General features: G+C 45.9%; 1 protein-coding gene across 8 annotated transcripts in view; it reads right to left on the bottom strand.

Annotated features, from left to right (window-relative positions):
• DENND2B (DENN domain containing 2B) overlaps positions 1-24,299 on the bottom strand; it is a 169,480-nt gene that overhangs the window by 133,839 nt on the left and 11,342 nt on the right. For 7 of the 8 annotated variants that reach the window (XM_075546108.1, XM_075546115.1, XM_075546111.1 and 4 more), the window contains exon 2: positions 15,238-15,380. The exons of the other annotated variant lie outside the window; for it this stretch is intronic. The gene's annotated coding sequence lies outside the window, so the exon portion shown is untranslated. The remainder of the gene's footprint in view (positions 1-15,237; positions 15,381-24,299) is intronic. 8 annotated transcript variants of the gene reach the window in all.

Genomic DNA, 24,299 nt, shown 5'->3' with positions numbered 1-24,299 from the left:
CTGGTAGGCAGATGGGCTTCGCTGGCGCCAGTACCTTCCGGCTCTATTCTCTCTGACATGCTTTGGAGGTCACGAAAGCCTTTTTGTCCGTTCCTACTGTTAGTTGCAGGCTGCCCAGGAGCCCCCGCCACCGTGCCCAGGAGCCCCCGCCACCATTCCCAGAAGCTTGTACTCCGAGGAAGAGCTGCCCTGCGGAAGGCCTGGCTCCAAGAGCAGCACGGGAGGGCAAAGGGACGGAGAAAGGAAGTTCTCCCTAAGTGCCCATGCTTCCCAGCTACGTACTCAGGCTCCCAGGGTAAGTGACCAAAAGAAAATAACCATCTTAGTGCATATGCATTTGCTCATGACCTGCTTTTCCTTCCAAGGAAAGGGCACTCCCTAACACAGGTTCCTCAAGGCCCACATGACTCTTCCCCGCTTCCCAGCTCCTGGCCAGCCCCACTCATGCGCGGTCCCCACCAGGGCAAAATACACACTCGGATGCACACAGACACAGACGGCTCTCCACTCCTGTGCTTCGATCCTTCTGCCATGGCCACAAGACCCCCTTTCCAAATCCAGGTCCCAGTAGGGGGATCGCAGAGCCTCAGGGTCAGACAAGGTTTGTATTAAGCAAAGGACTTAGGGCGGGGCGGGGCTTCAGACGCCCCCACATGCGGGAAGGAGGCTGTGCACCTGGAAACTTCCCTGCTTCCACAACACTGAAGTCATCTCTGCAGCAGTCCCATGTCTGTCTCCCCGCCCCCGGATTTCACCCATCTTTACCTCAAAATTGCACAATATGGGTCTGCAGCTGGTTAGCTCGGTTAGTCTGGTGCCAATGACGCAAAGGTGACAGGCTTGCTGCTTGGAAGGACCATGAGCTTCACCCCTGCTCTGTGGCCACAGGTCTTACTCCCAAACCTAGACCAAAGTGCACGCTGGTTTTTCAAAGTGACGGGACGGGAGATGAGCCCCAGTCATCCCTGCCACCAGAACCGCTCCCATCACATGGCCCGCTGACAGCCCGATGAGTTGCTCATCTGACGGTCTGACTGTCAATCCTCACCCGGAAGGGCTGCTCCAGCTCAACGGGGGAACTTGACTTCAAGGCCCGGGGCACCGCAGAAAGGAAGACGAAGAAAGCAGCCGCCAGCGGGGACGGGCTTCTTTGAGGCTCCGTGACAGGCACACTGACTGATGCCCACACACAAACATCTGGATGCGCTTTCCTGCCCTACCAGAAGAATCTCTGGCACACAGACGCTCGCCGAGCTAGGAACTGTACTCAAAAGGCGCCCAGCACCCTGGATTGTTCATTCCAGAAGCTTAAACGGAGACAGGAGCATCTTCAATGTCCAGAAACCAGCGGCAGATGCACCCTTCAGGAAAGGCACACGGCTTTCCGGTAGAGACCTGACGCAGTAGCACAAGAACGTGTATTTCCTACTTGACCATGGGAAGGGGTACGTGAATAAACGGAAAAACAAAGCCCCGTGTAAAGACTGTCCCGTCATAATGAGGTCATGATTTCAACAAGGCTGGAGGTACTGGGCATGGCACGTGAGGGAAGAAAGGGCATTCAGGCACCGCTGGGCATGGCACACTGCGTCCTCCAGCTGCCACCGCCACAGTCAGGTGGAGGACGGACCACACTCCCCTGGACTCTCCGGCTCAGGGCTCTCGCTAACGATGGATGTCTACAGTCAGCCCCCTACGGCGGAGCCATCGGAAGGGCCAGAGAATGAACATACTGTGTCGCCTCTAGAAGTTGAACACATTTTCATAAAGAAAACAGAATTAGGAGTGGTTGTTGTGCATAAAATAATTCCTCTGTAAACACGAGAAACAAAATGAAACATAAAGGGAATGAAACGAAATCATTTTGGTAAGTTTCATATGATGGTGCTGGAAGAAAGGTGGGCTAATTAAGATGGATATTTAAATATCAATATAACTTGTAATTAAGTTGCAATTTAATCATCTGTGTTCATCATCCTTGGAGAATGTATGCTGTATCTATAAAACTAAATCTGACAAAATATGTGGAATAAAAATACAAACTAAAAACTGAAAACAAAAAATGGGTATTTAGGGATTTCGATGCATATGCTCTCTGGGACTAGGCTGCTGGTACCGATTCTTCACACTGTCTAGTTTCATCCTCAAATGTCCGACATGGCTTTCCCGTGCATTCCTAGTGCTGTGCTTATCAGCCATCATAGGGCCAGAGACGGTGCTTCCTGAGGTGACTACGTAGAATAAGAGGGGAAGGATGTGAGTAGGATTTGAAACACATCGACCTGGAGCTGTGATTGGTGGACGCTATGGAAATTAAAGGCTCCATCAGTACTCAGAGTGGAAGGGAAGCCATGTGCGACAGATAGCACTTGAGCCATCTACTGAGGGCAACTTCGTTTAAAACCAAAACGGCGGGAGAAAAAGTATCAACCAGCCAAACACAGACTCCCAACAGTTATCAAGTCCCAAATAAAATAATTACTTCACTGGGATGCAGTTGGCATTCCCAATGAATATGTCTGCAGAGCGTACGGGGAATGCTTCCTGGCTGCTCTCTTGGAGCTGGCTGGGTCAGACTGGCCCCTCTCTATCTAAAGACCAGGAATCCCCCGTCAACCTAGCTCTCACAATAAAGTAGAAGGCACCCTTATGCACGATGTCAAGTTAGGATCAAGTCTGGGCTTGTGAAACCTTTTGAATTTTTAAAATCATTTTATTGGGAGCTCATACAACTCTTATCACAACCCACACACCCATCCACTGGAAACCACAATCTTTATGTAGCTTGAAAACACAAAGGGAATGAAAAGGCTCATGAGCAGCAGAGTTCTTCCTCAGCCACTCCCAATCCAGTACCCTACTCTCCAGACGCCGAGCTAATTCTTCGAATGGTGTCCTCTACCGTTTACCTTTATATTTCAAAATAATGTACCTCTCACTACTTCTCAAGGTTTTCAATCTTAGACGTCTGTTGATTCCTACCAAGGAAGATGCTAGTTTAACTTATAGCTGTCCCACACCAACGCATCTTCTCCATCACCAGATCACAAACTTTGGTTAACACAATGTGGACTATAGTCATGATGAAATATACAAGTACTGCTCAGAGCTGACCTGCAGGATGTATTACAATCAGATTTTCTTTCGTTACACTCGCTTCCCCTACAGCCAGTGATGGCCTCTTCTTTCTTGCTTAATATTTTTTTAAGAAAATGTATATATCTATTTCTTTAGTGAAACCTTTTTAAATCTCACGTAGGTGCTGTGGTGGGTGCCATGGAGAGTTAAAAGTAAATAAGAGAAATGCAGAGTAGCAAAAGAGATCCAGCTACGAGTCCACAGAGTCAGCAGCTCAGAGCTCTGCTTCCCGGGGCTGGGAATCTGCCCCTGAGACTATCTTCCACCAACTCATCCCTCCTGGAGGAAGCCAATGCCAATCTTCAACTGGGAGGGCAAAGTTACTGACTGGGCAAACTCTGATTGAATCCCTGAGTCATTTAGAAGGGCAAGAGGACAGTGGGAAATCTTCACATCTGTGTGCACACATGTGTGTGTGTGTGTGTGTACGAGTGTGTGTGTGTAGGAGGAGAGGCGTAAACCCATATTTTCTATTAATAGAATAGTTTAGATAAGGATTGAGATAAACTGAATAAAGATTGAACCTGACTGTTTTATGAACTGAGATTAGTATCTGATTCTACTTTGTTTATATTTAGTTCTTATTATGGTTGATGTAATGAATGATAGAAATGATTGAAAATAGAGAGTCTGTAAGCCTTGCCTTCAGCCATTAAAATTGGAATCTTTAAATGGGTTAGAATAAGCCTGCAAACAAGGCTCTGGAAAGAGTAGTCGTACCTAGTGCTTTGGAGTCCTCAGGACATTTGTCTTCCAAGAGACCTGCCTGTGGAGCTGGTGGTGACAGATTGAAGAAAAAGGAACTCTTTGGCTTTTTGAATCTTGAATTAGTGATTTTTGTCAGAAGATGAAAAAAAAATCCAGAGCCCTGAAGAAACTGTCCGCTCTAGGACTGAACTGTAAAGGAAGCCCGTGGGCAGGCTGAAATGCTTGCTGGATGACCACCTGGATTCACTTGTTGAGTGGACATGAGAGAAACACAGCAATAAAGAGACGGGTGAGTCTGGCCACTGACACCCATGGACCTGGTTCACAGGGACTGGAGGAGTAGACAATAGCGGGTGGGCTGCTCTGAAGTTTAGAGTTGTGTGGAATTTGAACCTATGGCATGACCTAGCCCCGGGGTGCTAAGGTTGTTGAGAATTTGTGATGGGGCCATGGTTTAAAGAGCGAGGCAACCAATGGACACACTGGTGAGGCTAAATGAGGCAGCCCACATTGAGTTGACCAGAACCTGACCAGATGAACAGAAGATTTTTGAGTCTGTGAACTGGTGCATGTTGCTGCTGACTTTATGGATGGCCTGTCCTGTTTGACTTTGCTTATGGATGCAGAACAAGGTTCCAACTGGAATGAATATTCTTCACATCAAAGAACAGGATTGTCTCCTCAGAGCACTGGGTTGATGTAAGTGGGCAGCATAAAAATTGGATACCCAAAATGGGGCAGATAAAGGCATGAAGTGGCTGGCTTTCAGACTTTCATAGGTGGAGGAATATCTTCACAGGAATATGTTCGTAGGACTGTGGTGTAGGCATTCACATGAATACAGGATATTTTTGTTTTGTTCTTTGTCAGAATGTTATATTTAAATGACGGTGGCACATACTGAATTGTGTGCATTTTAGTTTTATCCTGTTAGGTACAAATATGATTTTATTGTTGTTCGTTTGAAAATTATATTTGGCTAAAGAATTGTGAGAAAGTGTCAAATTGACAAGGGGTGGTCTGTGGTAGTTAATCTTTTTTTTAAACTCATTTTATTGGGGGCTCGTAACAACTCTTATCACAATCCATACATATATACATCCATTGTATCAAGCACATTTGGACATTTGTTGCCATCATGATTCTCAAAACATTTTCTACTTGAGCCCTTGGTATCAGCTCATTTTTTTTCTGCTCCCTCCCTCACAAACCCTTGATAATTTATCACTTTTTTTCCCCATGTCTTACACTGTTCCAATGTCTCCCTTTGCCCACTTTTCTGTTGTCCATCCCCCAGGGAGGGGGTTATATGTATATGACTGTGATTGGTTCCCCTTTATTCTCCCAACTTACCATTCCCCTCCTGGTATCGATACTCTCATTATTGGTCCTGAGTAGTACATAATCTGTTGTCAATTTGAGACTACTGTGAGTGAAGGGATGCAGTTCAGCCTGTCAATCAGGTCGCAGCTTGATGACCTCATTTGGGGGTGCTCAGGAGATAAATAGCTCCCTGGAGGCGGGACAGTCTTTCTCTGCAAGACATTCCTGTTGAAAAGACACATGGAGCTACACTAGAGTCCTGGAGCTGGAGGAGCCACGTGGTGACCCCTGCCAGTGCTGAGATGTTTCCACTGTGACTGGATTCACAAGACTTTCCACTCACAGGCTTGCAACCTTCCTGCATTCCACATCACTGCATGTGTTGCTTGAGTCTGAAGAGGAATTTATAGATTGGAATCGGACATATGGACTTGATCTGGACTGGGCTGGGATGTTTTCTCAATATTCAATTGTTCTTGTATATAAAGCTGTTTCTTATACACACGAATGTCTATGAATTTGTTTCTCTAGTCAACCCAGACTAACACAAGAGGTATGATTTGAATAGGCAGGCATTAACTCATTTCTTCTTCAAAGTCTGCTCCTTATGAAGGCCAACGCCATCTCCTCCCTCCTTTGCTTACTTTTCTTTTCCAGTGCTTGCCTACAAGATCTTCCACATATTTTACTTTATTCCCCTCTCCTCTTTCCTTGCTGGAACCAAACCATACCATTTCCAGGGCACACGATCAGAACACAGCCATGCACACAGGGTGTGAGAACTGCAGGAGTTGGGCATGTGAGACAAGTGCGCAGTTTCTGGTAGCTACAACTTCCAAAAACCAATCTCCGCATGATGAGGAAATCAAAGCCAGGTGAACATCTGGGCCAGCTTTCCGATATTCTTGGGTTTATAAAGTGGGTGGAAGGTAGGAGGAAAAAGCCAGGAATTTAACTTACTTAAAAGGCCAAGCTTCCCCCATCTCAAAGGTGACGGCAAACGGGTGTAGACTCAGAGCAAGTCCAGGGACGGGCAAGGCAGTTAGCCGCCTGCCCCCTTGTGATCCTTGTCCAAAAATGTCTATTTTTAAATCAGGTTTTATGCTTTTTCGAACTGACTACGTGGACTAAGTGCCTCAATTCAGGTCACTTGAGTTGCCTTAGGTCCCACTAAGCGTGCTGCGGACTGATTCTTGGTCTCTAGCTTATTTTACCCCCTCTCCATCCCTTAGGCTTACCCTCTGGGTCTGTATCTCAACCCATAGATCGCTATCTTCTTACCATAAAATAGGACCCCTTTTAACAAAAAGAAAACGAGATGTAGAAATGTCTTGCGCAAGATTCTGCCACAAATTAGTATAGCACAGCAAAGATTAGAATCCAATTCTCCGAAATCCAGTCTAGCCGACTTCTCTACTGACCACAATACCTCTGCTGTAGGAGAAACATCTGCCCAAAGCACCAAGACCAAGAATCAAAACAGTTTATGTGCATGTCTTTCTAAGCAAAACAACACAGCCAGAATGTTTGGCGGCGACTAACTAAATATTTCCTCTGTGACCTCTGCCAGAGGGAGGGCTGTGGGAAGGGGGGATGCCCAGCGCACAGGGAAACTGAAGACAGGGCCGCTGCAAAGGCCAGCGGATGGGCAACAAAGGGCCAGGAATTCTATTTAAACTGTAGACAAGCTGAGGCCAGACAAACCAGAGCTTTAAAAAAAAAGTTGTTAGCTCTGACAACTAAGGCAGAGAAAAACAAAAACAGAGTAAAAAATATATATATATATATATCAACATCCCTTAATACAGATGCAAAAATCCTCAAGAAAATTCTAGAAAACAAAAACGCATCAATGTATTGAAAGAATTATATACCCAGACCAATGACGAGCCATTTCTGGAATGCAAGGGTGGTTCAACCTATGAAATAAGCTAACGTCGCTAAAAAAAAGTTAAGGTCATACACCACCCACATTGATAATGAAGAAAACACATGCTCATTTCAATTGATGCACACACACACAAAATCACTAGCCAAAATTCAGTCCCTTTTCATAATAAAAACCAACAACAAAAAAAGATGTTGAGATTCTAGATCTAAATGTGGATTGACTGTCATCAAAAAAGGAAAGATAAAACAAAGCTTTTAAAAGAAAATTTAGGAGCATTATCAGCATGACCTAAAGGATTCTTTAATAGTACACAAAGTATTATCCAAAGTGTGTGTGTATGTAGGGGAGGGGAGGACAAAGAGAACATGGAACTAAAATCTCATCTGCATAGTCCCAAGCAATCTAATGCAGGGAATCAAGCCTACACTCAGCACCAAGGCTGAACTAAAGCCTGGCTTAGAAATGAAGCCTAAAGGTCAAAGGTGAACTTTCCAATGAAGGAGAGGGAGAAGACTGAAAGAAAGCTATTACCAAAGAATACGGCTGAATACAAGTATTGAGCATAATACTTCTGCCACACAGAAGCTGGAAAGAAGCTCATTATATTATCCTTACGAATCTGTAGGTATGAGCTGGGGAAGCCTGGAAAATCAAGGGGAGGCACTCGGCTAGACAGAGGACCACTACCATGGTGCAGCACTGCTGGAGGGAGTCCAAGGACCGCAGCAGGGTCTTCCAAGAAGATGATGGGGTCATGCTCCTAACAGGTCTCTGGGTGGGTTTGAACTGCTAACCTTCTGGTGAGTAACCAAGTGCTTAACCATTTGTACCACCCAGAGACTTGGAAAAGTATTACCACTAAGTAAAATCTCTGGCACTTTCCAGGGCCCTTCAAAAGAAGGAAAGAACAGAGAAAAAAGGGCTGTCTAGCCCCACCTGAGGGGAAGGAACAGCAGACTTGTAGGTGAACAGATACATTGGATGGTGTTAAGATATGGGGAAAAAAACCCATATATACATATATGTAATAATAAAGGTTTGGGGGTAGAGAGAGCTGTTATCCAAGAGTTAAAATGACAGTGGCAGCAATTGAACAATTGAACAATTATGCTTGATCTAATTGAAATATGGACTGTTATAATATCTGTAAGCTCTCCCAATCAAAAGATACATAAATAAATAGAACATAATGAAATGAAATAAAATCAAACATAAGATAAATAAAATATTTCTTGAAAGAAAGATAAAGGGTCGAAGGGCAAATAGCTTTGTGTGTCCTGGAACTGGCTGTGAGTCCTGGTGACCGTCTGAACAACAGAGTGAAGCACTGCCCAGGCTTGGGCCAGCTCATGATCACTGCGCTGTGCGAGACCATCACTGACGGGTTCCTCTTTCCCTGCCCCTCTATTTCACCACGCGGATGCCCCTCTCGAGACCGGCCCCTCCTGATCACAAGCCCAAAGCATGGAACACGAAGTCTCAGCATGCTGGCTCCTAAGGAGCACATTCTGGCGGCACTTCTTTGCAAACAGATGTGTTTATTCTTCCGGAGGCCCATGCTCTGTTCAGTGTTCTTCGTTCACACCACAATCCCAAGGGTAGATCTCGGGCAGAGTAGAACTGCTCCCTGGGCTCCCACGGCTCAGCATCCTTACAGACCCAGGCCGCCTCATTTGTCTTCCCCAGAGAGGCCGGTGGGTTTGAATGGCTGACAGTGTTGCCAGCGACCCAATGCTTAATCGACGGCTCTGCTAAGGGCTCCTCTGCGGCCACCTGGGCTATTCAAATAAGCAAGCAAAGGGGGCTTCCACCAAAAGGCCAAGCAGTCTGAGGTGGGACCTCCGATTCTCTGCGTTGAGGTTGTCCTCAGCGGGGATGTGGCTGCGCTGTGCTCCAGGTTGGCATACTAACATTGGGGAGGAGGAGGAGGGGGTAGCACTGTGGGCAAGTTCTGCCACGGGTCCATCTTTCCTCTGCCATGCGGTACTAGAGGCTGGGCAGAAAGAATGTTGAGCTCTTCAACTCCAGGCTTCACACTCTCCTTGAGGAGCCTCGAGCCAGCCAGCCGCATCCCAAAGAACAGTCAACACCTGAGCTCACTAAATACCAACAAGCAGTCTCCATGCTCCCTACCACCAGGGGAGAATGAATGCTGACAATGCAGGCAGTGACCACAAAAAAAAAAAAGACATGAGAAAAGACCCAATAATCACAGAACCCAGCAGAAGGGAGTTTTAAGAAACACAAGAATTACTTTCTGATTCTGAACCACTGGGCAAAGCTTCCACGAGGCAGGGAGTGAAGCCAAGCAAAGTATTTTTTTTTTTAAGGGAAAAAAAAAAAAGCTCTTCCTCAGCTGGGAAAAATAGAAAAAGCAGACAAAAGGAAGGAGTGACCCCACTGGTGCAGGGAGGGCTCCCACTCCAGCCTCGTTTGTAATCCAGGGCAGAAAGGATCAAACAAGCAGGGAAGCTACCGTGCCCTTCTCTGGAGAGGCGAAAGCACACACTTCCCCCAGCGTGGCCTCTGGAAAGGCAGAGGTAGGTGTCACCCCTAGACAAAGGAGGCAGGCCAGGAGTTGGGGAATTCCCACACTGGGTTTAGGCCTTTGGGTTCCCAGGACTCAGCTCCAAGGGACTGGCCTAGGGCACCAGTGGAAGGAGAAGCTGCTTAGAGGAAACCGCAGTCTACCCCACTTACCTTTCCCACAGCAAAGTCTTCCCCAGAGAGTCTTGGAATAACTAGTCAAGAGCAAGAGACCCACCCCCAAGTCGGGGGGCCAGGGCCTCAGTCCCACAGACTCCCCACACCTCTCCCGAGCACCAGTGCAATGCACGGCTGCCAGGCTGTACCGATTCTGGTTCTTGGACAAGCTCTTTCAATCCCCTCCCCCACCCACCCCCCAGTCCTGACACCCTCCTCTTGGAGATAATGAATGAGGTTGATGGAGGTGGCGAGCACCAAGTGGCACACAGTAGGTCTCTGCACAGACTCAGCCGCCCCTTGACAGCCTTCTTTTCTGTCCTCTCCAGAAAGTACATTTTCCAGGCTTTTTTTTTTTTTAACAGCATTGGAAACACTGATATCAAATGCCACATGCCCTCACAAGAAACCAGAAGTCCTATGTCCACTGGCATTCCTGGTGGAATTCCCATGCCTGCCTTCCCAGTCAGGGCATCTGTGTGCTGGTTTGTCTCCCATTGCGCTCTCCCACCAGCCTGGAAGAGTAAACGATTGGGTGGCTCAGGGTCCTCTAAGGGCAAGGCTTTCGGCGTCACTCCGGAAAATATTAAAATGTGGAAAAACAGCTCATCCCACCAGCACCTCGTGTTTCTGGGTGGTATCAAAATCAACCCTTGGATGGTTTCCTTTAGGCATTTATTTATTCAGCCTGCTCTGTGCAAACCTGAGACAGGTCTCTCTCACTGTGTAAATACGCGTTCCAAATGTCCCCACCTTCCCCAAGGACAAACCAGTGTACCCACTGCTTCTACGCTCGGCAGCCTTCCTGGACACACACTGGTCCGCGCCCCGCTGAGGAGGAATTCCTCCCACCAGACGGGCGAGAGACGGCTCTAGGATGCTGCCTTTCTTCATATTGTTTAATTCATATCGTTTAATTATTTGCCGTAGGGGGTGATTAGTAAAGGTGTATGTTAAGTTCATTTCATTTTTTCAAGTTCGTAAAAGCTGTTCCTGTAACCAACCAAACCAACCATGTTTGGGTTGGGTATTTTGTTTTGATATGAAACACTTCAGGATAGTCCTCCCGGTTAGTTGCCTTTCCCTTCCACTCCACCAAGTCAAACTCCACCAAGACAGGCTGTTTGAACTGCTGAACCCTTACCATCCCTTGTCTACAGCCGCTGCTTGCCAATTCTGCCTCCTGCGCCCATCTACCGTTTGGTAGCAGCCTTCAGCTGTTTTAGGCGCTTCCTTTGCTCTGGACTGTCTTCCAGTCCCACAGGGGAGGCGTTTACTGCACAGGAGCCCCGCGGGACACACTGGCTCCTCCTTCTCATCTCAGATGGAACCCCTCTTTTATAGGAGTAAAGACTGGCTCTATCCACAGGAATAGCTTTTTCGGGGGGCACAGAGGGGAAGGGAGAACGGGGGAAGATATTCCTAGCGTTGGCAAGGATGGGAACAGCCTAGAACCTTATTAGATGTGCAGAACACTCCAGCGGCTACGGAGCAGTTTGAGGGTGTGCTCCCCCAAGGGAAGCACAGAACGACATTCTCCCTCCACTGGGAGATTCCACCCGAGGAAAATGTCTGCTGCAGCCAGACCCGCCCCCCACACACACTTAAACGTAACCTTTAACCCTTCCCCCAAACAAAACATTCCAGATAGAGATGGTTCTGGGGAAGGTTTAAATAATTAGATAAAACGAACTAAACAATGGACGGCAAACACATCAACTAAACAAACCAATCCAAGCCGCCTCCTGCCAACTAGATGAATGGCGACCCAGCATTTTAAATTCCCCTTTTGGGACATTTCCAGTTTGGACTGTGTCAAAGCTGATCAAATTTTTAATGGGCGCATTCAATCTCTCCAGAGGGGTGCTACTGTTTGCAAAGCCACTCCACCCCACCCCCCGGCAAAATAAATCAATACAATAAAATCTTTTGACTCTAAGGGCCTTATTGATCACATTTCCCTCTCGACAGTCCAGATCCCAAAGGCTTGATAGCAGGGTTCAGACAGACATTTGCACCCCAGTATTTGTTGCACTCACTATTACAGAATACTCAAAATATTCGTTCGTTGCACTATTACAGAATACTCGATATTACAGAATACTCAATATTACAGAATACTCAATATTGCAGAATACTCAAAAGTCAGCAACAACTCAAGTGTCCATCCCCAGCTGAATGGAGAGATCGGATGTGGCACCAAAGGGGGTCCGTCAGAAAGTCTTGCTGCTGGGATTCTATTTTACACAAACCCAGGTGTGTGTCCAACGAAGCGCGGTCAGTGTCTCTGTGAGCAGTGGCTGCTGTGGACAAGGTCTCTCAGTAAAGCCCTTACTGCGGTCTCCTGAGAGAGCCTTCCAACAAAGGCCAAATCAAAGCAGTGGCCTTCCTAGGGGATGCTGGCCCAAGAAAATACAAGCTGGGAAGGTCCGCTCAGGAAGTTATGGTGATTGCTTCCTGGTATTCCCAGAAGGTTCTCTGGCTAGATTTTCAAGGATGGAGGGTGCTCCTGGGGCTTAATTAGGAAGCCATTCTATGAAAACTGATACCTGCACTGGTGAGAAAATGGCTGGGAAAGGTGCACCAAGGAATCGTTTTCCATCACAAGCATGCACCTACTCACTCGGTAGTTAAGGGATGTTCTACTAGAATCTTCTCAGGAAGCACTCAATCTACCCCGCACCCCTCATCTTGCCCTTTCAGACTTCTTTTTCTTCCCCAAACCCAAGGAACATTCACAAGGAACACAGTTTGAGTCCCCCGAGGGTGCCCAAACTGCCTTTTCAACAGTATAAATCAGAGTGCAGTATCCTGGGAAGGGCTGTAGAGATGGAAACAGTACCGTCTGAAGTCTACAGGCCTAGATCAAAGATCTGTCAAGACACACGGTGTGTTCGTCTGGGTACACTAGAGAAACAAATTCATAAACACATTCATGTGTATAAGAAAACTCTTTATGTACAAGAGGAATTGAACATTGGGAAAACATCCCAACCCAGTCCAGTCCAAGCCCATAAGCCTGATATTAGCCCATATGTCCAATACCAATCTATAAAATCCTCTTCAGACTCATGAAACACATGCAATGAAGCCAAATGCAGGATGATCACAAGCCAGTCGGTAGAAAGTGTTTGGGTCCCAGCGGTGCTAGAAGCATCTCAGTGCTGGCAGGGGTCTCTGTGTGGCTTCTCTGGCTCCCTAGGTCTGGTTGCGTCCATGTGGCTTGTCTTCTGCAATGTCTCCCAGGGAGTAGCAGGGAGAGAGCCGTGTCTTCTGCCTCAGAGGAGGAAGCACCAGACTCTCAGAAGGCCCTCCCCACACAGAGGTCTCATTGGCTATCTCCAGATTGACAGCCTAGACTCCACCCCTACACGCCTAGTCCTGAAATTGACACTAGATTAGGTGACTGCCACACATGGCTTCACATTTGGATAGTTGTCTCATAAATGTTTCACACTTGTTTACTAAATGTTTCTATGATTCTGTAGTAATGGCTTTTGACTCACCCTCATACTTACAAGGGTATTCAACTACACAGAGAAATGAGATTCTGATACATGCTACAACACAGAGCAACTTTGAAAATATTAAGTCAAGTCAGATGCAGAAGTATCACATGTTCCCACTTATATGAATTACCCAGAATAGACACATGCACTGAGCCCAAAGTGCATTAGTGATCACCGAAGGTGGATGTGAAGGCGACACACAGAGGCATTATTTGGAGGCAATTTCTGTTAGCAGAGGTGGGTGAATGGAAACCGAGAAGGCGGATGGAGGTAAGACATGGTAAATGCAGTGAGCACCACTGAAGCCTCCACCTTAAAATGGTTTGAAATTTTGCTCTCCTTTACCTGCTCGAAGGATCAGGTAACTCCTCTTGAGTCTTCCCCATGACAGCAACCTAGGAGGAGAGACTAGAACTGCCTCTTTCCAGGAGCAGAAAGCCTCGTCTTTCTCTCTCGGAATGGCCGCTGGACTTCAACCGCTGACCTTGGTTAGTAGGTCAACTCATCCAGGGTTGCTGTGAGTCAGAACTGACTTGACAGCAGTTTGTCCTCCATGGTATCTTGTGTAGGGCTTCACAATGACTAAGCACCCACGCTCAAGCACTGACTGCTGCTCAAGCTGGAGGCTGAAGCGCTAGGTAGCTGGCTCTCCTGGTGGTCCCAAATGGTGTGGATCTCAGGGAGAAGCCGCATCCTACAGGAGTGTTTTCTCACGTCATGATTATCTTAACAGAAGTCAAAGTGGAATTTGGAAATTTCATATCGCTTCCACATCGCCATTCCCAAATAGATGAGAGAATTCACAGGTAGGCAATCATTCATTAAACTCACCATCATAATTTTTTTCTTCAGTCTCAATTCCTTAACCCTTCATAATGAACATAAAATGACACCCCAATAGATTGGAGAAGACTTCTTGCCAGTCTTTATAAGTACAAACAGAATAGCCTGAAACTACGAGAGGAGGGTCAACAAGCACTTTCAGAAGAATGAATAAACAGGAAAAAGGCAGAGCAATAGAAGGAGAGAGGCGGGGTGGGGGTGGGGGAGGAAGAGGGGACTCACAGTAGAAACGAAGAGCAAACGCTAATCCCAGACATGACATGGAATGCCTTCCTGAGTAAACATTGTTATCAATTCCCAGAATAAGTGACTTTGAGTCTCAAGGCTGTGAAACAGACTATCATAATTACTATGTAAGTGTAAGTATCAGAAGTCGAATAAATGTAAGGGCCATGAATAAATGCAATAAAAAATAGAAATTACTCAAAGGAAGAAACTAATCAGAAAAAATATGCATAAATACACACACATATTTACTAAAACAAATTTAAAGAATGCCCAAGATGACAACCACATAGGAATACAGCTCAGAGAGCCACCCTATAAACAGATGTCTATAAATAATAGAAGTCTTTGAACGAATGGGCTCAAATTTATAACTAAGTTTAATAGATGCAAATCATTCAGAAATGATAGAAGGAATTGGCCCAAATACAAGACTTCTAGAATTCAGAACAAAATCAACAGCCAGGTACTAATATTACCAGTCTCATATTTTTTCAGTGTAAGATAAATTTTAAAAACCCTCTATGTAAAAAAAAAAACAAACACATCTGAATGCCTTCCAATTTTGCAAAAGATACAATTTTGCAAAGATCCAGACCTGCTCAAAATAGTTGCTAGAGAAAGTATCTTTACCATAAATTATGTGTGCAGTGTCTCCAGAAAAAATGAAAAAAGAAGTGTCATTTAGATCTTGGACTTAAAAAAAAAATCTACCTATCACATACCTCACTCCAAAATAAGTCTGAACAGATGCCTTTAAATAAAACTTAAAATGTTGAAGTTTTAAAAACCAAATAGCCAAATTAGCAACTTTAAATAAGAGATAAGTAAGATATTAAACAAAGAGAGTAAGTGTAGAGAGTAATAAAGTAGTAAAAATACAACAAAGATATGTACCACCAAATGCCTCATGGGACTTGGCTCCTGGGTTTGGATGTCTAGTGCTTCTGTTTGGTGTGTCTCCTACTCCCTTGTGCAGCGCCTGGGGTCGTAAAAGCATGCAAGTGGCTGTCCGAGGTACAGCAAATGGTCTCAGTCACCTGGAGCACAGAGGAAGGAGGAGCGTCAGGAAGAGGAGGAGGATGTAGAATGTGGGGTTAGTTGTCTCCATGACATCTAGAAGGACTGAACAGTGTGTCCACCTTTCTTTACTGACCATCTTGATCAAAATGGGAAAAACTCAGAACAGCATTTCATATTTTGAAGGATTTCCAGGGTCAGGTAGGCTGGATAAATCTCTGAAACTATGGCCCTATGAGAATTTTTACACCTTAAACCAAGAATATCCCTTGAGGTCTTCTAAAAGTCAAACAGTAACTTAACGAGTACAGACTACCATCTACACTTGTGTATAAGCCAAGTTTTTCAGCACACTTCTTATGCAGTTTTTGTGGTAAAATTAGGTGCCTCAGCTGACATTCGGGTCAGCTTATATTCAAGTATATACAGTATCTACCTTGAACATTGTGCTATCTTAAGGTATGTGCAATCAAATTGATTTAACAGCAACTTGAGAGATCGGGTAGGAACCTCAGGGGGCATGGAAACAACCCCGAATAGGAGGGTGGGGATGATTACACTACTCAGAAGGCTCATCAGTGTCACGTCACTGCACAGGCAGAAACTTGAACTGGTGTGTGTGTTTGCTGTGTATATTATCACCCCAAAATAATACATTTATATATATATATATATATATATATATATATATATATATATATGCAAAATGCAACAGAGAGCCTAGAGGGGAGAAAACCAGTATTGGAACATGAACATAAATTAACAAGCAATGTATACAATGCTATGAATTACATTATAAATTACTCATTAGCTTGTATGAAAAACTAGCATTTATAGAAGAGAAATACCAACAAATGCAAAGCATGGGTCTGATGTGGCTCCTGATTCAAAAATCAAACTTAGGTACAAGATATAGCTGAGACGACTGAGGACATGGACTGGACTGGATCATAAACGATACAGGAGCAGTCGCGGTTCAGGGACAGGATTCTTACCTTCCACATCAGAGCCGGGTTCAATCCCTAGGCATGCGACTCAAATACAGCCACTGGGTAATGCTGTGTGGCCAACCCGTTTCCAGCACCTTCCAGACGGAAACAGACTAGAAGGGTCTACTTCTGAAAAGCAGCCAGCGGAAACCCTACAGAAACCAATGGCTGGATTCGACGTGGGGTCTACATGAGGGACAGCATTGGCACTGAGACATTCATTATTGTTAAGTGTGCTGAATGTCGAAAGGGGAAAGTGGTTATATATTTTCAAAGTCTGGATCACTTAGGTATGCCTTCTAAAATATTTGTGCATAAATTAACACGATGCCCAAAACGGAAGGGGGATTCATGCAATGTATTTGGCAAAATGTTGATAATATTTGAAGCTAGATGTAGCGTCCATCAGAATTCTCTATACAGTCTGACTTCTGTACTTTTTTTTAGTTACAAGTTTTAAAAATTAATATTGACAAGGTACCTACTAAGTGCCGAAAGAGCCCTGGTGGCTCTGTGTGTTAGGCGTTGGGATACTAACTGCAAGGTCAGCAGGGAAAAAGAGGCGGCTTCCTCTTCCCCTAAGACGTTAGGGTCTCAGAAACCTACACTTACAGTTCCACCCTGTCGTACAGGGCTGCTCCGAGTCAGAATCAAGTCCATGACTGTGAGCCAGGTTGAGCGGAGTCTGCTCTTGTAAAGATGAATAGTCTCAGAAACCCTGACAGTGCAGTGCTCTAAGTCAGGACTTAGGGCAAGTGGGTTTGGCTTTGGCTTAGGGTATTAAGTACCAGATACTGCCCAAGTATTTGGCCCAAAGATAAAATGGCCTTAGGAAAGAAACACAGTAAAGCCAGGGTTCTGAGCGTGGCGTTCACTCAGGGAAATAACGCTGATTTCTACTGAGGACAAAGTAATCAGTACTACTACGACTGCTGCTGCCCTTTTTTGCCTAGAGTAACCAGAAAAAGAAAAAAAAAAAACACTAAATGCCAGTTAGTGGAAACGTAAATTTTATCTCATCCAAATTTGATCTCACTCACTCATTTAATTACTGCCACTGCGTTGATTCCAGCTCAGGGCGACCCTATAGGGCTGCCCACGGTGAGTTTCCACGACTGTAACGTTTTGTGAGAGTAGAAAAGCCTCATCTTTCTCCTCGGGGTGGCTGGTGGTTTCGAACTGCTGACCTTGTAGTTAGCAGCCCAACTTGTAACCCACAATGCCACCAGGACTCCGATCCAAATGGTGGAGACTCTGAATTCAATCCATGGACTTCCAAAGATTATTTCATTCTGCATGCATGTTCTTTAAATACCTACAAGGAGACAATCAAAGGTACGGAAAATAGTCCCTAAGGTAAACAAGGAGACCTTGTGGCACCGTGGCTCAGTACTGGGCTTCTAACCACAAGGTTGGTGGTTCAAACACATCATCAGTCAATCCTCAGGAGGTAGACGTAGTAATCTGCTGCTATAAAGACTACAGCCTTGAAAGTCAACCCTATGAGGCAACTGCACTCTGTCCGACAGGGTTGCTATGAGTCAAGATTAACACAACAGGTGTAAGCTGAACAAAGAAGAGAGCATGGCACCCCGCAACCACTAACGGACATTCTGACCAAGGTCGCACAAGAAGGGGGCACAAAAAATGGAGAATCCCCAACTCTTATGGAACTCACACTTACTGGACCTGATGGGATTAGAGAAGGCCCTGGAATCTACTGCCCCCAGATCATCTGCAACCCATGGGCTGGAACTAGCCCCACCCCAGAAGTCATCTTTAACTTAAACAACAGATTAGTTCCATGAGTACAGAATATTTGCCTTACGCACTGTCGCCTTTTAAAGAATTGCCTCTTTGAGTTCCAATAGGCAATCGTGACTCATGGGCGAGATGTTTAGGGGGCGACATAACTCGGGCAGCGACCAACAGAATGGGAAGGCAACGCTCAGAATGTAACCAGGGTCACACGGTGGAAGGGATGTATGTTTCGCTGCAGCTATATTTTCACCCAAAATAAAATAAGTGTTTTTTAGACGTTCAACCCTTTCACTGGCTCACTGTACTCGTAGGAACACATCCCCAGAGGACTGCAGGAAACCCAGGCGTGCGACTGGAAACTAAATGCACGCAGCAGACGGAAACAGGTAACCGTTTCGTCTTTTGTGACGACCTGTCCCCCTGGCTGTGTTCGTCTTGGTGTGTGTGTCGGGAGGCACGCAGACTGTGACTTGCCTGTGCGGTGGGATTACGGTGGACTCTTTGGTTTTCGTGGTCTCGCTCTCTGGATTTTCCAGGAAGAACATGAACTGCGTGTGTAGAAATCAAGGAAGCAATGAGGCGGACGATGCCCCACGAGCCGTGAGCTCATAAAGCAGTGAGTAGAGAAAAGATAAACTCAGAGGGCAAAGAAGGACTGATTCTTCTGGGAGCTGAGTTCAGAAGGACATTTGCTGGAACGGTGAAGAGAGATGTGTGCAGGGGATGGGGCAGGGAAGACACCTACAACATCTTTTTTTCTTTTTAAACCGAAGGAAGAGCTTTCTGGGCTGGCGGTCTGGACAGTGCAGGAAAGCAGCGTATGTGGGAAGGCGTGCAATACAAGTCGGAGGCCAAAGACTTTTGAATGCCTTGCTTAGAAGTTTGGAATTATCCCAACAAAGAAGAATCTAGAAAGGCCCTTATGATACCCTTTTATGAGGATCAGGAATAGGCAAAAGACATGGTCATGGGGGAGAGGGCAGTTGGGAGCAGGCCGGGGCAGGCTAGCTGGATGGAGCACAGGCAACCCGCTGGGGCCGAGTGTTCTAGATCTTCATCTGGACAGTGTTGACACGTATTTGTGCCCTTAACGTATCTTACTGTACATCATTATTCAATAGCAAAGGAAAGAGCTTTTAACAAGGAAGGATCTAAATTAAGCCTGTTTGAGAAGGCTCCCCAGGGAGTCGAGTCGCCCAGGAGACTGACTGAACAAGAGGCCAGAGGCCGACCTCCTGGGACGTTAAAGCGGAGTTCAGAAAAGACATGCCAGGGCCTTGGCCAGGTTGGAGGTCAGGCTTGTGAGTGAAGAGTCCGATTTAGATGCTCGGTCAGTAAAGTAGACAAGCCTTTATGGACATGGCTGCTGAGGGAAAGGAGAAATCCGAGATCACGCCGATGCTACTTTAAAGAGGCAGGAAATGCAGGAGGAGGAAAAGGCAGCTTCACAGATAAGCTTTCCATGGGACATGGGAAGTCTGAGGAACCTGTGGTCAGCCAGCTGTCTCAGTTATGCATGTATATGCACGCACGCGCACACACACACACTCCAGCTATGTGCACTTTACACCTATCAATTCATTTAACTTCAAAATACCTTAAAGGTAGATACTATTATTACGGCCGCCACCACCCATTTTGCAAACAGGAAACTGAGGCACAGAAAGGTTAAGCGGCTCGTTCAAGTTCACAGATAACATGAAGTGATAGAAAAATGATTCGAGCCCACGTCATCTGGTTCGGGAGTCCATATTATTAAAGTGGCCGATGAGTAGCCAGTCTCTGAGAGAAGAAATACTAGAACCCAGGGATAGGGATCTGAGATCCCACAGGAAGACAGTACATAACAATAAGGAACAAGGGAACAATAAGATAGGCTTCTCAGAGTCGCAAGGATGAGCTGAGCTGATGCTGTTGTTAAGCCCTTAGCACAACCCAGACCGTACAGCCAGCACCCAACGAAAAGTCGCTGCTCAGGATACCCAAACGAGCTAGTGTCACATAAAAGGAACTGGTTCGAGTTTTTAAAGTTTAAGGGAAACTTTATTTATTTTTTAAGTTTAAGGGGCATAAGCAGATATAGCACTTGGTTACAGTGTGGAAAAACTATCAGGACATTTGAGGGACGTATGGTCCAGGATTGGTTAAAATTAAAATCCCCTGAGTAGGAAAGGTACAGATAATTGGGGGGGGGAAGGGGAGGGGAGCAATTGGTAAATACACATAAATGCTTGTCTAGAGACCATCACCTATTGGTTTGCCATGCTATAGTGCAGCGGTTCTCAACCTTCCTCAAGCCGCGACCCTTTAATACAGCTCCCCATGTGGCGGTGACCCCCAACCAGAACATTTTCGTTGCTATTTCGTCACTGTAATTTTGCTACTGTTATGAATTGGGTGACCCATAAAGGGGTCGCGACCCACAGGTTGAGAACCGCTGCTATAGTGGCTTGTATGTTGCTATTATGCTGGAAGCTACCACCAGGGCCACTCCAGTGGACAGGTTTCACTAGCACTTCCAGGCTAAGGCTAATTTGAAAGAAGAAGCCTGGAGCCATACTTCTGAAAACGTAACCAATGAAAGCTTATGAGTAACGACAGAGCACTGTACAATGCAGTGCTGAAACATGAACCCTCGTGGTGGAGGGCTCTCAAAATAGACAGCGGCCACCAGCAGTGAACTTGAATAGGCCACCAGCAGTGAACTTGAATATACCAACGACCACAAAGAAGGAGCAGACCAGGCGAAATCTTTCTCCGTGATTGGAGCTAAGTCAACAACAAAAGCATCAGTGCCTAGAGAAAGATGTAGGAGACACACCAACGGATGGTCACAATGGGGACCCATGGGTGTCGGTGAAGTAAAGCTTTGGGGTTTTTTTCAGATACAGTTCTACAATGCAAATACATATTTTTAAAGCACCAAGTTGGAGAGAAAGATAAAAAAACCATTTCTTTTGTAGTCTCTGCTACTGATGCTCACAGACAAGAAGAAATCAGAATCAATCCCCAAAGTGAGAAGCTGGTTCCCAGCACAGAGCCGAGGAGGGGGGAGGTGGGGAATCCCGTTCCGGATGGTAACGGCAACGCTCAGTAAAACTCTTCTGTATCTCTCTTATTTTGATTCTCTTGTGTCTGAGCAGCTGTCTTTCCAAACTATGGGAAATTTTAGCACAAGACATCCTACCCAGCCAGCCTCTCCAGAGTCAATGAAGCAAGCAAAGCGTCTGAAAAAAGCACCCAGCACAGTGGCCCTGTTCCATCCTGCAGACAAAGGCCACTTTCACAGGAGGGGGACGACAACAGGGAGAGGGGTCTTCTGGTAATAGTCCTAACTTGAAGGTCTCATCGGGGACGTACTGCCCTACGGAGACTTCTCAAGTTTAATAAGGCAAAGAAGCCAATTTCCATTGCTCACTAAGTTAGAGACAGAGGTGGGGGACCAAGTCAAGAGGAGACAGCAGTGCCCAGAGGTGCTGCTGTGCCTCACTCTCTCTCTCTCGGCTGAGAAGCCCAGTGACCTGGAGAGCTACCCAATTACCTACCTGATACATTGCAGTCAGTTGGCAGCTGAAGATCCTCCCCACCCCAATTCAGACTTCTCTCCAGAACAAGCATTTGGGTCTAAAAAGAGCTTATTGTGAAATAGGAAGGGACTTCAAAAATCTGGTGGGCAAAAGGGGAATTAAAAGATCATGGAATTTGTTCATGAAGTTTGTGAAGCCCCCTTATAGTCTATTAATAACTTTAGATGCGATCGGATCCAGAGACTGAAGCTCCAGGACCCAGTCCAGTGCCTGGTGTGTAGTAAGTACTGCACTATCAATACTTGCTGGACATTGAATGCTGCCAGATTTTTTTGTTCTTTAGGCAACCGAAACTTTCGGATCCGTATGAGATACTATTTAAAGGTCTGTATTCTCACTTTCATGTGTATTTCCAAGTTTTTCTTCACAGATGAAAAGATTCTGGAGGACAAAAAACCATTTCCAAGTCTCAGACCCTGTGCTGCCGATTCACTGGCCTGGTACAAGGGACAGGCTGGATCAGCCCATAAGCTCTGGTTGAAATTGTATGTGGACTTCATACGCGAATAGGCCTGTGCTCAGGGGGGCTAGATTGTACTCCACCAAGGCCTGTCACTTAAAACACGGTAACAGACGGGCTGCCGGGCTCCCAGGGTCCCAGTGGGGCTCCTTGGCAGAGGGTGGTCCAGGAAGGCCCTTCTTGGAGGCAGTGGGCCTGCCCCACAGCCCTCTCTTCAAGCCAGCATAGTGGCACCTTCTCGCTCTACTTTGCCAACTTGGTCCAGGCTTTTTTAATCTCGTTTTATTTATAATTAAGAGATCATTTTATTGGGGCTCTTGTAACTATTACAATCCATACATCAATTGTATCAGGCATATTTGTACATATGTTGCCATCATTCTTTTCTAGACATTTACTTTCTATTGGGCCCTTAGTATCAACTCCATCCCCACCCTCTTGGCCCCTCGATGGAGCATAAATTATTTTCACATCTCACACTGACCACTGTGGCCCTTCTCCCATGTTTTCTGTTGCTCTTCCTCCAGGAGAGGGGTGTGTGGTTATGTGTGGAGCATTGCAATTGGTTCCCCCTACCGCTCCCCACCCTTCTGGTATCACTAGTCCTAGTCCTGTTCCTGGATTCCATGTGTCATGACCTCTTCTCTCTTATCTATACCTGTGTGCATGCTCCATTCTAGTCCAGAGGGAGAAGCAGCACTGGGGTGATGACAGGGGGGATGAGGAAGCCTCAAGGAACCAGAGGAATATTTTAGATTCCATCAGTGCTTTACTGCACCCAGTTGGCTCATCCCTTCCCTGCAACCCCTTTGGGTCTCTGCCTCGCCCCACTCGTTCTCAACTATATATATATATATATATATAAATCATTTTATTGGGGGTTCATACAACTCTTATCACAATCCATACATACATACATTGTGTCAAGCACATTTGTACATTTGTTGCCATCATCATCCTCAAAACATTTGCTTTCTACTTAAACCCTTGATATCAGCTCATTTTCCCCTCCCTCCCCGCTCCCCACTCCCTCATGAACCCTTGATAATTTATAAATTATTTTGTATTGTATTACACTATCTGATGTCTCCCTTCACCCACTTTTCTGTTGTCCATCCCCCAGAGAGGAGGTTATATGTAGATCCTTATAATCGGTTCCCCGTTTCTACCCCACCCTCCAGTATCGCCACTCTCACCACTGGTCCTGAACGGATCATCTGTCCTGCATTCCCTGTGTTTCCAGTTCCTATCTGTACCAGTGTACATCCTCTGGTCTAGCTGGACTTGTAAGGTAGAATTGGATCATGATAGTGGGGGAAGGGGGGAAGCATTTAGGAACTAGAGGAAAGTTGTTTCTTCGTTGCTACACTGCACCGATTGGCTTGTCTCCTCCCCGCCGTCATCATTTTCAAACATTTCCTTTCTACTTGAGCCCATCTTGGTATCAGCTCATTCCCCCCACTCAGTCTCCCACCATCATGAACCCTTGATAATTTATAAATTATTTTTTCATGTCTTACACTGAACGATGTGTCCCAACAATGTGTTTTGTTTGTTACAGGTCTCTTGATGCCTGTTACCCAGTCCCAATGACATCTCATGGTCACACAAGTCCATGTGGGCTTGCTTCTCTGCTGGATGGTCCCTTGTTTACCTTCAAGCCTTTAATACCCCAGATGCTGTATCTTTTGATAGCCGGGCACCATCCGTTTTCTTCACCACATTTGCTTATGTACCCATTTGTCTTCAGCAATTGTGCATGGGGGTGCAGGTGGGGGGTGGGTTAGCATCACAGAATGCCAACTTGTTAGAACAGTGTTCCTGTTTTGAGGGAGGGATAGAGGGAGGGTATGAGCTGAGGTCCAAGGTCTGTCCACAACCTCAGTGTATTGTCATATAAATATATGTACATAGGCCAATACCTCTATTTTTATGGATTAAAGAATTTACGTATACACACACCTATGCTTATACCTCTATCCATAGCTTGGCTTCCCAGAGCCTCCCTCGGTTTCCTTTTGCCTTCCTCCTGCCCCACCATCACGTTCCCCCTACTTCCACCTCTTAGTACTTCCTCTCAGCTAGGGTGCTGTTGCTCCAACACCCACAGGATCTCTACAACCTTCTAGTTGTTGGTTTAAC

The sequence above is a fragment of the Tenrec ecaudatus genome, chromosome 4 (genome assembly GCF_050624435.1).
Source record: "Tenrec ecaudatus isolate mTenEca1 chromosome 4, mTenEca1.hap1, whole genome shotgun sequence".
NCBI classification, from domain to species: Eukaryota; Metazoa; Chordata; class Mammalia; order Afrosoricida; family Tenrecidae; genus Tenrec; species Tenrec ecaudatus.
The sequence above is the reverse complement of the archived record's forward strand: the minus strand, read 5'-3'. Positions and strand labels throughout refer to the sequence as shown.